Source organism: Lolium rigidum, chromosome 4 (assembly GCF_022539505.1).
Source record: "Lolium rigidum isolate FL_2022 chromosome 4, APGP_CSIRO_Lrig_0.1, whole genome shotgun sequence".
In the NCBI taxonomy this organism is placed as follows: Eukaryota; Viridiplantae; Streptophyta; class Magnoliopsida; order Poales; family Poaceae; genus Lolium; species Lolium rigidum.
Window position 1 is genome coordinate 252,718,158 of NC_061511.1, and position 9,793 is coordinate 252,727,950.

The following is a 9,793-nucleotide window of genomic DNA, read 5'->3' on the forward strand; positions in this document are numbered from 1 at the left end:
TTCCGTGGCAAATGTCAAGAGGCAGGTTTCCCTCCAACGATCAGATTCTTAAGCGAAGGGGCCCCTTAGATGGTCTGTGTGCTCTGTGTGGGCTTCCAGAGAATGTCGATCATATCTTTTTCTACTGCGTCCTGGCGCTGGTATCAGGGCCATGCTCGGGGTGACATGGAACACATCTAGTTTCTCTGACTGCGAACTCGCTGTGTGCAAGGACTGAATGCCAAAACTAGGCGAACCCTTCGCGTTCTCTTCTGTAATATCCCAGGTTTAGAGGCAACAAAATGAGAGAACACCAAAGTGTGCATTGCATTCATGCATAGAAAATCCGGGGAATTTTCGCGCTTTCAAATAAAACTTACCACGATGAATCGAAGTTTCACTTGACTTGCTGGAATTGAAGTAGATCATCAAGTCAAGCGCTATAAACTTCATCGTGATCTTTGCTAAACCTTGTTTTGGGTAGAGATGATTTGATCTATGGATTATATCAAATGGAATTAGATTTACAACAACACATTCTTTATGAATCAAACCCTAACTTATTAACACTTAAAAGTTAGCAACTACCTTTGTGTGTAAATTAATTCACTTATAAATAAGTTAAACCACAGGGTCTAAAGTGCATAAAAGCCACACATTCTTATTTAAATCATAACTTATTAAATACATGGAATATCATAAAACTAAATCCATTTACATTACGAATTATAGTTCAAACTATTTGAATCAAACTAACTATGAGTATTTTGAAACTCATATGACCATGCCTTGGTGAAATCAAACCCAACTATCCAAAATTGAGGAATAACCTTCAACTTTAACTTTTTACCAATATTATAATGTAAATCCAATCAAATATGATATGATGACTCATCCACAATAATAAAACCATCCACATGATATTTAGTAGCAAATGCCACTTGGCTATCCAAAAATAAATCATATGAGAGGATAATCTCTATGCCATGTGGGATGAAAATATCTACATGACTTGCTTTCCAAGCTTTGCCACCTCATGCTCAAAGGATTGCTATGGATGAGGGCATGACAACCAAGCACCTTACTCATCAAACCAAAACAAGAGTCACCCACCTAGGTGTCATGACACTAGAGCTTGCCCAAGCCTATAAATAGAGCCACATCCTTCATCCATTTGGTCATCAAGTACCATCATACATGGGAACAAACACCTAGAGCCACTCCATGTGAAATAGCTAGAATCAAGATGAAGAAGCTAGGAGGTGGAGGCATACCACAAGATGCGAGGTTTATTCAGATTTCCTGAAGAACAAGCTACGTAAGATACCAAGGTAGAATTCCTAGGGAAACCATCTATTTAGAGGATCATATCATCATATCTTGAGTAGGACCTTAGGCTATTCCAAGACATTGAGAAGTGAGAGAAATTATAATACTAACCATAGCCATGTTCATACAAGAATATTAGAAAAATACTAATCCTAGTTGTTCAAGTCAATATTTGATCTTGGAGGTGAGAGCCATGTCCCATTAGTAAAACATAACCAAAGCTTATGCCATATCCCGATTCAAGTTGTGTATCATATTGGGGGTCACAACTTAAACCCTAAACTACATGTGAATTCCAACCCATGGATTACTTTGGATTATAATTATAACCCCGCCATGCCTCATGCCTATTTAATTACTTCACATAAAATATTGAACTCTGCCTTTCCATCCCAAGTAGACCAAATGAAGTAGTGTTCTATCAATTAAACCATCATTAGCAAATGCATTGCTAATAATAAACATAGGATCCATCTTAATTGGTTCAAGCTAAAGTTTACTAAAACCAGATTAGTGATTATAGAACTTTCTTAACCATCTTCTTAAAACCTTATGAATAATTCTCCACATAAAATAATGAACCAATTCCATACCCTTTTCCATTTGTTGAACTCTAGCCATAATTCAACTATATGTGAGTAATCACTATGGTTAAGCAATAGAAAAATATAATATGTTCACCATGCACATGTCTAAATTTCAAAAGCATTTAAACATATATGATTTCTAAATTTAAAAGCAATTGATATGAACCCTAAAATAATATCTATTTGAGTCTTAACTTGTACCTCATAAGAACCAAAATTAATCAATTATAAATGGTTGTTTAAAAACAAAACAAGACAGTGAGTATCATTATCAAATTGTTATAATATTCAAATAATTTAGAACCTGCAAAACAAAACAGAATTCGAATTTGAATTCAAAACATAAAATAGAAACCAGGAAATAAAAACAGAAAAATAGAAAAGAAGAGAAGAAGCTTACCTGGCTTACCTGGACCGCAGCAGCCCATCACCACCATTTCGCAGCCCAGTACCGCACCGGCCCGAGCAGGCCAACACAGCCCGGACGCGGCCCAGCCCAAAGCCACTTACCGTTTCGCGTGCGTCAATAATCGTGCGAAGAGAAAAGCCTCGTTCTTCTTCTTCCCCGGCGACGACAGCCGCGACCATGCCAGTCGGCGACGCCCTCGTCGATGATAAGCACGGATTCGGACGCCAACAAGACGCTCAAGACTTGCACTAATCGATTCGCGTCCGAGCATATCCAGAAGAGAAAGATCTGCGTCCAGAGAACTCTCCAGGCACCGCCACCTCCTGACCGTCATCGTCGTCGTGTCGAGGCCTCAGAGCTCCCCTCGGCCTATAAATAGGGGGGAAAGCACCGCCGAGCACCCCTTGATCTCATCCAACCATCCATTTCCCCTCAGCATCTCTCTAGCCTTCGATTTCTTCCTCGACTGCTTGCCGGCGTCGAGCACGAAGCCGACGATTGAGGCCACCCCGGAGCTTGCCGTGAGGTCTAGGAGGAGCGCCTGTCGCCGTAGAGCATGTGGGAGGAAGGAATCATGCTGGATCTTCCTCAAGCCGTCGAATTTCATCGATCCCTTCCACAGTACCTCGTCGGTAATGGCGAATTCCTCACCATCTCCGTCAACAATCGCCGGAGTCGACCACACCATCATCATCAGGGTGAGCTTGCGCATCTCCGGACCCCTCTATTGCTTCCCGGCATCAACCATAGCCGTAGTTCGTGTGCTCGCCGGAGTAAACCACCGCGGGACTTGGTCGCCGGCGTAGCTCCGGTGATCCCCTCGCCAAGCCACCACCACCATCGTGTTCCTTGTCTCCTTCTCGTTCGTTTAGTACCAACCACGCATCCAGGGAGGCCTTATAGCGGCGGCGCCACCATCTGCTGACCGCCGGCGTTTAACCGCCGGTGAGGTCAAAGGGTCTGGTCAACTCTGACCAGTCCTTGCTTGCGTGGTAGCCAGCATGGAAACAAGCCCCACCAGTCAGTGTCTGGGACTAGAAGTGAACCGGTATGTTTAGTGAATTCGTTTTAATTTCAAATTCCAGAAAAATGCTGAAACTTTGAAAAATCATATAAAATTCCATTTCAACTCAGAAAAATATGAATAATATATCAAAATGCTCACAAAAATAAAATCTATTCAAATAAAATATAAAACAAAAATGTGTGTCGAAATAAAAATTCATTTATTTTTAACTTCTTTAATTATGCCTTATCATTTATTTAAAATGCAAATTGAATTCAATAAATAATTAAGTTCCAAACTTAAATTTTAACTATTCAAGTAACTAAGTAAAATGTTAAGATTAATTTTATTTACCATATTTTTATTAACTTAATTATTAGTAGTAATTCATAAACCCTAATTTGAAAATTCTAAGTTACTATTTTCTTAAATAATAAGAAATCAAGAAAATATTAAAAACCAATACTAATTTAGTAACTTAAATATTGTGAACTTAAATAATTTTAATTTGCAAGTATTATTTTTAAAAACCTAGTAATAATTGTTAAGCCCTTATCTCTGAATTAAACCTAATTAGGAGTTACCCTAATTATTAATTCTTGTGGAAGTTAATAAAATGTCAAACCATTACTAATTATGCTTCAAAGTAATTAGTTACCACACTTATATTTCCAATCATCATTTTAGGAGTTGTACCATAATTTAGAAACCCTAGTTTCAATTTGAGTAAGACATGGATCCCATTATTTCATGTGATCATGTAAGATTTACTTGACATATAGAACCCTAATAAGCAACAATTGAATGCATGCTTATGATCCACTAGCATAAAACCAAGTCACATAAGATTATCATTTCATGTTCCTATTCTTAATTAAAACCTACATGCTTCACTAGTATCACTTAGGAGCAAACCCTAATTTGTTAATTGGATTAGTACCATTGATCACCACTCCTATATACCATACCATTAGGATCAACCTCAATCATCAAACCCTAGTAGAATCATAATGATAAACCCTAGTACCAACCTTGTGTAGCAATTCACATCACATGCTCCTATTCAACTAAACCCTACTTAAGAAATGATAAGTCACTTAACTTAGAACCATTAGAGATTATTTAGTAAAGCAATTGTGAAGCCATCGTAAACCCTAATAGCTAATTTATAAAACCATCTTGATAACCATCCTTTGATATGATGCTTAGAAGAAACCATAGCAATAAACCTGCCAATACTTGTTATATAGAAACCCATTCTATTTAAGAAACCAACTAGTTCCTATTAGTGAAACTAGATGAACCCAATAGTAAACCCTAGAAAGCCATAGCTCCTATGTATAGTAGATCATATTCATATTTAACCTGTTCTTCAAAAGTTATTCTTTTGAAGTACAAATGTTAATCAAACCTTAGAAGCCCCAATCCTTCTTTGAAATACTAAATATTTCTTAAACAACATGTTCTTCAAAAGTTATTCTTTTGAAGTATAGTAGAAGTAATCATCAACCATGTTCCGTAGAACTTAAAATTGACAACTCGTTCTTTACATATTATTCCACCACTATTCTTTATATGTAGGATTGTTATGATGTCTTATATCACTTGATTATGATGCTAATATAACCAAACCCTAATAAGAACCTTGTTTGAGAACCATTCTAAAAGTGCAACCAACCCTAAAGAAATATTTACAACTCATACATCCTAAATCTTCGAGGTTAGGTTACGCTCGGGACGATTGCATCTCATACTATGCATTATAGCATCTTTGCCAGTTCTTTAAACATTGTCCTTACCGGACAATGATGGTATTTCAGAATTTGGAGTTCTCACGTATCGAAGCTTTTGCCTGCATAATCTTGCAGTCAAGAAAGGCAAGTTCATCGCTTGCTCATGTCATTTGATTATTTTTATCAAACTATATGCAAAGTACTATACTTATCACTCATGCATTGAAAAGCAAAATATTATTTTTCAATTATGAATATGACTATGTGGTGGGCAATGGAACCATGGTATGTGTTGATATGGTGGAGGTTCCATTGCAATGGGTTATATCACCCTAGGATTAAATTACCAATGCCGTCCAGTGATTCTAGCGCCGTACAAACCGCGTTGACCATGAGATCTATAATGGCTCTGGAAAAGCCAGCTGTATCTTTTCCCTTCTGCACGCCAACGGATCGGAGAGACGGTGGGGTGCTGGAGGCACTGCCGCAATAGGTTGGGAAATCCTTTTAAATCCCCATCCATTGGTGATGTTAATCTCTTCCGATCTATGAAGGATTGTCCGGAGTATACCATGAGTAAAGCCGTATTATCGGGGGAGTCTACCGGAGGTATACGGTCGGACAAAAGGGTGGGTTTGCGAGTCGCGGAGAAGGCGGTGTGGGCTTGGATCTTTATACCTGGCCTCACACCAAAGGAAGTGTGAACGGGGGCAAGTCTCTCGCGGATGGCAAAAAGGGTGAGATCTCTTGTGGGAAAAGTAACGCACCTCTCGCAGAGTGTATCAAATTGTGGCTGTCACTCCTTGTTCCGGGAAGGGAACTGCGAACGCGGCAGGAAAGGAACTCCACGAAGTTCTGGTCAACCTGTGAAGACTGACGGGCATAGTTTTCAGAATAAAATAAACCTTTTGAAGAAATGTTTACAAAAACTTGCATTGGCCTATGACTTTCTGGTCTATGGCTGTAGCTAGTGCATAATACACATATTTCCTAATATGAACTTGCTGAGTACGCTCGTACTCATTCTATCTCGTTTGAACCCCCTTCTTAGAGCAATGCACCGAAGGAGAAACTACCGTGGAACTCGAAGACAAAGGAGTCAACTGCAACGAGATGAAGAATCCAATCAAAGAAGTCAATGGAGTCAACTTCTGCATCAGCTATAATGGAAACCTAGACTAGTAATAGAAGGGAATCTTTCCCTAAACCTAGCACCTAAGTAGCTAGATTTCTATAGCAAGCCAAGTAGCTCTTGAACTTAAGCTAGCAATAAGATAGATTACGAGTCGCTCTTCTGGAGCTTTATTTGAAGTTTTACCTCACTGTAAAGTAGGAGGGTGTGTGGATCTTATGTAAACTGTTCGTGTGTACTTCTATAGACATACCTTGGACTCGCATATGTTTCTGTTGTACCACTCTGAGAGATGTAATATGGGTGGAACGGTGTTTCACTTGTGTTATGTCAACGACTTGTGTACTACACCATGCGGTGGTACGTTGGGTCATCACAGCTCGGTATCGAGCAAATGCTTTGACCCTAGGATTAAAACCCTTTAAAGGAGACCTTTAGGTTTGGTAGTGTCTATAGGAAGTTGTCTTAGCCAAACCAACTATTCTTCTGACTTGAGATGGGTATTCACTTGAGAATAATCCTGACACACTTGAGTCAAATTTTATTATCTATCTTTCTTAAGTAAAATTAGTTAGTTATCTTGCTTCATTCCAAACAAATAGAACACCATTGGAGCTTAAGATAATTGGTGGTAGTAGACCACAGTTGGTATACAACACATGGTAGTCCAAAGAGAGGATACAACCACAAGGAAGATATCCTATTGGAAGAAGTATACCAATGCAAGTTATGGTTAAGTAAGAGTCATTTAAAATGTCAAATGACTGATGTTAAGTAATGTAGATAAGTAATATGAGGTAGTATGTACCTATGATGAGTCAATCATAGGAGGTAAGGAAGAGTGATAGGAGTTACATGAGTCTACTTTCAATAATAAACTAGGTACTCATATATGATTCACTTGAGAATCATGGTATGATGGAGTAGAACATCATAAGTATGATAACAAAAGGATGATAAGGAGTAGGATTTAGGGAATAGTTCGAAAGCTTAGGCCTTAAAATCCTAGAAACTGTGTCAAGAATGTTAGAACCATAGTTCTTAATTTAAAGTAAGGCTTATTTAGAGCCTATCACATTGAGAAATCCTAGAGTTATAGGTGGTATATTCTAAACAATTATGTGTTTAGAGTAGACATGTTAAAACTAATTGTATTATAGGAAGTAGTCCTCAATAGCACATATATATGGTATACTATTTTGTTAATACTTCCAAAGAAAACTAGGTTAACTTCAACTATCCCAAGCCATTTTGTTTCAAGTTTGTCTCATTGCAAATGTGCAATTAAGATAAATGTTGAGACAAATAGTAGAAATTCACGTATTGTGCTAAGTATCACAACTTAAACCTATCTTATGTGGTGTTATATACTACACATCTGATCCTGATGTTTAGGGATGTCTTACCCAACTTTTATATTCAGGCATATAAGGTGTGTATTATAAACACAAAGCTGAATCTTCTTGGATTTTATTGGATTTTCATTGATTGACTAGATCCATACATGAAGTTTGACTTTGATATGCAAATGCATGTTGCAATATCAAGCTCTTACTTGATGTTATAGGTCTAGAGGGTAAAGGTATTCGCGTGAGGAAGTGACGAATTCTGAAGATTTTGAAGATAAGATGAAGGTTCACTAGAAGAAGGAAGTAAAGTTGTGGGAAGCAACCACAACAATCTGAAGGAAGGACTAATCAAAACTCACTTCTATCCTTAAACAAGGAATACTTCAACATGGAAGTATCATGGAAGTGAGAAAAATAGTAAATATGGAGCAGTAGAAGCGGAGCCATATTCCTTATGGAAGAAGGGAATGCAAGTGAAGTCACTTATAATACTATTTTCATAGTGTCAACAAGTGGTTATCTTGCAAAACAAACCCTAGAAGAAGGAAAATAGACAAGTGAAGTCGTAGCTGGCATCATATGACCGCAGTTGATACAGGATAATCATGAAGAGAAAGTATGTGAAGTAAGGTATATCTTAACAAAAACTAGGTAAGTAGCCACAGCTGGTAAGTAGATATTGACTAGAACCATAACATAGCCACAACTGGTATCCAATAAGCCACATCTGGTACTAGGTAGTCTGCAGCTGGTACCAGATAGCCCACAGCCTGAACATTTCTTTACCCTAAAGGAAAGGGGGATTCCGCAGCTAGTACTTCACAGCTGATATCTCGTGGTTGGTAAATATTTAGTCGGAGGATTCATAATGGATACCCACAACTGTGTGGATATACCACATACAATTCTTCGTGAGAATTTAGAAAGGTACAAAATATAAACCAGACTTAAACCAACTACCTAACCTTGGAGTTTAATGATTAGAAGAAAGGAAGTTTGAAGATCATTAGTAAACTCCAAGGGGGAGAGGAAGGCTGAAGGAGAAGTATTAAGATATAATATTTGGAGTATGATGGACCAAGAGGAAGGTCTGAACTGAGAGGAAGTCCGATCTTATTTTTATAAGGTTGTTGGGAAGTACCCATATAATAGTACTCTCAGAAGGATGTCAGACCAGAAGCCGAGGTTCATATCTCGAGGAAGTAAAGGTTATACCTTAACTTGAGTGGGTAATTGATAATTACTCAGAAGCAGAAGAGCTCAAGTAAGTCTAAGCTAATGAAGTTGGATGAAGAAGATGTCGGAGGACAATCCAAGTCTAAGAAAACAAAAGACCGAAGGGTTTGACCATACCAAAACTAATGATTATTAGAAAGATTCCTTTCATGGAACCTAAAGAACCCAAAAGGAAGATAACTAGCTTAAAACTAGAAGCCATGATTGGATGGACTAAATGAGTCAAATCCATTCGTAGGACTAAACAACCAGGACCATGCCTATTGTAAATACCTTACCAAGTACCATTACTTTAGTTATGGTAGTAAGGGAAAACAATACCTTACTTTAAACAAATCCTTTAGAATTAGGTTTGGACATCGCAGCTGGTACACCATAGTGCCATATTACATCGCAGCTGGATTACCGCAGCTGGTAGAACCAAGTTTTAAGTACCTAAATAGGAAGATGTCACCACAACCATTAGGAAAGTCCATTAACACAATAAGATGTCTTAATCCAAGAATTTTTGGATAGTAAGCCTATAAGCTTAGAGTGTTGGAAGAAATCATAGAATTGAAGAAAGTATCAGTGCCAGACATCAGAAGACTCCAGGAAGAATCTGGACTAGGGATATATTCAACTATATCTAATGTGATCACCATGGAGTTGAAGGATGGTGATCTGTTCAAGACATTCCAACATTCCGAAACATGAGAGCGTTCGAACTTCGGGACGAAGTTCAGTTTAAGGGGGAGAGGCTGTAATATCCCAGGTTTAGAGGCAACAAAATGAGAGAACACCAAAGTGTGCATTGCATTCATGCATAGAAAATCCGGGAATTTTCGCGCTTTCAAATAAAACTTACCACATGAATCGAAGTTTCACTTGACTTGCTGGAATTGAAGTAGATCATCAAGTCAAGCGCTATAAACTTCACTGTGATCTTTGCTAAACCTTGTTTTGGGTAGAGATGATTTGATCTATGGATTATATCAAATGGAATTAGATTTACAACAACACATTCTTTATGAATCAAACCCTAACTTATTAA